The sequence below is a fragment of the Cyprinus carpio genome, unplaced genomic scaffold (assembly GCF_018340385.1).
Source record: "Cyprinus carpio isolate SPL01 unplaced genomic scaffold, ASM1834038v1 S000006658, whole genome shotgun sequence".
Taxonomy (NCBI): Eukaryota; Metazoa; Chordata; class Actinopteri; order Cypriniformes; family Cyprinidae; genus Cyprinus; species Cyprinus carpio.
In genome coordinates this window covers 1,319,903-1,325,902 of record NW_024879282.1, presented here as the reverse complement: position 1 = coordinate 1,325,902, position 6,000 = coordinate 1,319,903, and the positions used below count along the sequence as shown (strand labels likewise).

General features: G+C 37.4%; 1 pseudogene; it reads right to left on the bottom strand.

The window, feature by feature from the left end:
- Nucleotides 1-1,509: 1,509 nt before the first annotated feature.
- The window catches only part of LOC109048322, a 106,500-nt pseudogene continuing 102,009 nt past the window's right edge, over nucleotides 1,510-6,000 (bottom strand).

The following is a 6,000-nucleotide window of genomic DNA, read 5'->3' as shown; positions in this document are numbered from 1 at the left end:
AAATTAAAACAATATGCAATCATGATCAGATACACCTTGCAAAATAAATGAACAAAAGTTATTTAGTAAATGTACAAATCAAATCAAATATACAGTACTGACCACTCACCTACACAGACAGACCTGCACTTTGTGTGCGCACTGCTGTCTCATGTATAATTCAACATCCAATGGCCATGAAAAAGGCAGAGCAACAAATTACTTGCATAATTTATTCATGCTTTTCATTTCTGAACTCAGTCTTAACTTCCAGCTGACTAGTAATGTACACCTCTGCAGTAAAACGACTATATTTCAGAGTATCAGTGTTGTTGATTGAAAAATGTCCTTCTCACTCTTTTCTCTCTCACACTTTTTAAAGAGGGGGATTAGAAAAAAATATCTCAGTATTCGTGTGTGTGGATTTCAAACATCTCAACAATCCAACGTATTAAACCGCATTTCGCAGTCACTCTCGGCTACAAGGATATGTCTTACTGTGGCTGTGGTTGTACAATGTAATCATCACATATGATTTAAATATATAATTCTTTAAATACAACAAACACAATGCACAAATTTATACAATGGAGAATGGGCCTAAAAATGTAGTAGGAGACAAAAAAATCAAATAAAAAAAACTACTTATACGCTGAAAAAAAATATGGGATGTTTAATGGTGCAATGTTGGTTCTGAATTTTTTAAAACTTTAACATTAATAATTTTCTTTTTTCATAAATAATGAAATGTGTGAGTGAAGGAGGGTTTCTTTTTATTTTTTTGTTGTAGCTTTTTTCCTCCTTGTTTTTTTTATGGCCCGCTTACATATGCCTGGGCTTTTCCTAACCACCATCACCAATATTTACATATTTGACAAAAACAATTACCAAATGTACAAAAGAGGAAAGAGAAGCACTTGATTCCTGTCTGAGCAGTTCACTTCCTCCCTGTGAATCCGCACGGCCTTCATCTATAATTGTCCAACATCATCATTATTTCGTTGGAACTACACAATATCTTACCAGCAAGTCATTAATAAATTAAAGGAGTATGGGATCTTCCATAATGGAGAGCAAGCGGGAAGTATGATTTTTATCCCCCTATAGTGACGAACTGCAACCATTGGAGTTTGTATTTACAAAGACTAAGTTCCGCGCATCTAATCCCACACAGACACCTCTTAATCCCACACCAGAACCCCTTCCTTCCCTCCCACAACCCTCCCCCCAGAAACTGTTTTGTTAGTGGTTTATCTCTAAGCCTCTTCTGCTGGGAACTGTCCAACGTACAGGTCCATCCAGTCCTGCCGCCGTCGATCTTATACGATGATCTTCGCAACAAAAAAGGACCATTAGGCAAACTCATCATAGTATGTGTGGGAGTGAAAGGACCAACCCTAAGGGTCTAAGTAACGTTGGCGATATGGGTCTTGTGATTTCTTCCCAGGCCTTTAAAACTCCCCACCCTGAACTTTGAGGGGCACCATGCATCTGTCAAGCAGGAAAGGAACTTCACTTTTCTCACATGCCTCAACTGCAGGCCCTAAACAAGTCCCTCTCTCTCTCTACTCCTGTTGTCTGTCTCTCTTTGTTCTGTCTTAAAGTAACTCTGTTCTGATGTTCGTAGTGCCAACGATTAAAATCAATGTTAAACGCCACAATGCTGCCCGATGCCATCCAGAGTGATCACAAACCAGTCCTGCAAATATATAGAAAAAAAAATAATACATTCAACTATGGAAAATGTCCATAGTATCTTATATATGCACTTATAACCTCTATATGAACTTGTTTTTGTACATGACTTATTGTCACGGTATATGACTAGTAATATGTATATGACTGTGTGTGTGTGTGTGTGTGTGTGTGTGTGTGTGTGTGTATATATATATATATGTTACTGTGTATTAAAAAAAATTTTTTTTACATGCCGTAGAACTATATATAGATATATATCAACACAATAAATAGATTTGTTTTTACTTGACTTACTATAGTAATCACCTATAAATGTACTGTACTGGAATAATATAATATATATTACATGTAAAGTATATAATTTATATATGTAATTTTAGAGACCACTTTTCTTTCAGTTTAATATATAATATAAGTGAAATAAATATTAAAATATGTCCTGATGTATGGTGATATCGTTACTGCTGTTAAAAAGTTTGGCTCACTAAGTTTTTTTTTAAAGAATATAATACCTTATTCATCAAGGACACATTGAATTGATATAAGATATATATAATATATATATATATATATCACACCCACACACACACACACACACACACACACCACACACACACACACAACCAGTCATATCCAATCATATCGCGATGGAGGCATTGCCTTCACTCTCACACGTGACTTTCCCCCATTCATGTCTCAATTCTCAATTACCCCCCACCAAACTCACTGCAGGCTTTTGGTGGTCTGTTAACAAAATCATCAATGAGCCTCAGGGAGGTGAGGAGACGACCCTACGGAAAAACTGAGTGATTTATAGACTTTTTAATGTTATCATTTTGTAATAGTGGTATTGTTTTTAATTTGTACTACAATATTTTAAGGAGACACTTAGCCTCCCTTGCCTACTTGTATATATTATGTACTAAATGACGTTATTTTAGTTAAATAAACACAAAACTTTATTATATTTTACTATATTATTATTTTTAGGTTTTTGAGCTCAGGTGTGCTCACCTCTGGTCATGGGATCAGTCCATAGCCGCTGATGCCTGCATCACAGCCAGGGTAAATATACAGCTGCTTAAAATCACAGGCCTGCCAGACTTCAACAACACCGTTATCACCTCCTGTAACCAAGTTCTGACCGTCGCTGACTCAACAGTATGGCCTGGGGGAAAACAAAATAAGATAAACATAGAGACTATTTTGGGGTTAATGTGTAATTCTGTTCTACTATATCTTCTTACACGTGTGGAGTCATTGATCTCCATCTGTGCCAGAAGTTTGCCATTAATGCTGAAGTTACAGAAGTGTCCTCTCTCATAGTAGATGATGCATTGACCCTCACTGGACACAGAGATCAGACGAGGCTGGAGACAGTTCTCAGGGCCCTCCAGGGCCCGCAGTAAATCTCCTGTGATGGTATGCACCAAACATGGGCCCCTCTGTAAAACAACGGACAACAGCAAAAACCTCTCAATTCTGTCATTACACAGCAAGAATTTTAAAATGGGAGAAAATAAGAAAATAATAAGAAGTCACTATTTTTTAAAATAAACATCTTTAAGACAGTAACATAATTTTAATTTCCCTTAACTGTAATGGTTTTATTTCTATATAAATTCTATAGCTCAGCTCTCATGGAAACCAATACTAGTATGAAAAGAGTTAATTTATGATATGCTAATTTTCCAGATTGCTTCCTCTCAGACTGAACCTTTGGCCCCACTGATGACAAGTCCCAGTTCAGCACATACTGACCACACACACCACCCTCATGGTCAATGGCCTGTCAGAAAACCGCTCTAGGTGCTGGATAATCACCTACAAAACAACAAAAGGTCGACTTCTGGAATCCTACAAATCTCAATCAATCATTTTTTTCTACATAATACGCATTACCACACAAAAATAAAAATGAAAAAGAAGATATGTTAGGAATGAGATGAAGTTAGGTAAGCAGGCAATAAATAAAGGAATTAATTTAATATATTCACAAAGAATTTCAGAGACCATTTTTCTCTCAGTGTGATATCAATATAAATTAAATAAATGTCCTACTGTGTGAAATATCTTTCACACTACTTTTCAAAAGTTTTGGGGTCAGTAAAATATGTATTTTTAAGAAAATAATACTTCTATTCAGCAAGGAGGTCATGTGCTCACTGTTTGTTGGGATTGTCTCCAATGATGTGGTGTCGTCCGCTCCAGTTCCACAGCAGAAGGGTTGCATCTCGTGAGCCAGAGACAATGTAGCAATCACCTCCAATTGTAGGACTCGATCGCGCAAGACAGGTCACCACATCCCAGTGACCCAACAAACAATCTGAGTGAGTTTCCCCTGAATGAAGAGTGAGCAGATGAGCGCATGTGCATTTTAGAAACATACACTTCACATTTATTTGTAGTTTTATATGTTCAAGCTGGCATATAAATGGCCTAAAATCACAAAAGACACAAAGCACCTGTCTCAGTGGAGTAAACACACTGGAAACTCTTGTCCCAGAAACCACAATGCCAGGATGTAGCGTTGTCAGCTTGTCACCACAAAGCAGTGCGTTGTTGATCTGAATGCTTTGATCCACCAAATCTGGTGATCTGCCTTTACTAATGCCAGAGTTATTGGCTGGGGAAAGAAACAGACCAGGTGAGAATGTCTGAAGACACAAGTTTCATCCATTTTTTTAAAGGATAATCCACACAAAAGTGAAAATTCTCCTCAGAATTGACATTTTTGGGGTGAACTATCCCTTAACTGAAGGAATTTCAGGCCTGCCCCCCAGTGACGTGACAAGTTTACATGGTCACATGATTTGAAGAACTCACCAATCAGAGAGTCCATCTCAATAGGAAGGTGATGAGCCTGTTCTAATGAATATCCTGGAGCACCTCTGAGACCTAAACTAAAACAATGCTTACACATTGTAAATAAACTTGCACCAAACATTAAAAAAAGGTGGTTTGAAAAACCTCTGATTTCTTTAACTGTTGTCTAAGAAAGTTGCAAATGGTCGTGCTCACCGACTGTGTTGTGTGCCAGCGGTTGAACGGCGAACAGTCGGCTGCATGTGACTGTGACCGCAAGAATGCTGAGGTGAGGCAGTGTGTTGGCCGCCACGTGCGTGACCGGAGAGTTGGAGGGGAATTTGAGCACCATGATTACATCTTGCTGCATCTGGTCCTTGAACATCAGAGGACTCTGCGGAAGGAAACACTAATGAGCAGAAGAGAGAAAGAGGAGGACGAAGAGGAAAAAAAAGGGAGGTGAAAGGAGAAAGGAAGGGACAAGGAATTAGAAACAAAAAATACAAAAATAACAGGGTTAGGGTTAGGGTTAGGCAGGATTTCTGGGTAAGGATATAGTTTAGGGTCATTTTTGGGATGGTTTGGACTGTCAGGAGGGGGAGGTTGGATGATATGTGTAACACCCGACCCTATACAGCCTTGCTACTGTAGGTGTAAATCAGTGTCCGAACCAGGCGTGATGTCATAAATCACATCTATTACATCGAAAATCTAAATTTTATGTACTACCGGCCTACGTCATTTTGTCACTTTGTGGCACCATTTTGCATTTATGAGGATAGACAATTACAAAATTTTGGTCCATCGCAACTAGTGAGGATAAAGTGTAATACTGAGCTACATAAAACGAATGTAATAAAGAAAAATCGTGATAAAATATGTAATAAATCAAATAACAATAAAATATTGATCTATTTAAAAGAGATCTAATATAGATAACTGATAAAAAAAAAAGTAATATAGATCACAATAAAAAGAGGTGTCTTGAAAAAGACAGTAAAAGAGATATAATAAAGTCTCACCAGATGCATGGCGGAGCTGCGTGGAGGGTGAGGCTCTATTAGCAGCTGTGATGGAGCCTGTCCAAATGACTGAATCTGAGCCTCCATGGACTAAAGAGAGTGACAAAGAGACAAAACAAGCCGTTACATTTTTTAGTTGACAGACCCCTGAGCTGCCTCACATCTGACAGACATTTACAGACATGGAAAGACAAGCGGAAAACACTGCATCATAGTTCACTCATTTTGGGACAGAGGACAGAAAGATATTGACAGGAGACAATAAACACTAATGATTGAGACTATCAAATAAGATTTTATTATTATTGGTTCTATTATCAAGTCTACTGATAATAACAAAAGCACTGCAACTGTTGTGTGTTAAACAGGAAACATAGTGTTCACAGGAAAATGTATTCATATCAATTGTATATATTTTAATAATGATTACAATAATTAATACTACTTTAATTTAATTTTGTGTAAGTGTTTTTTAATTGTTTTTCATACTATGGAA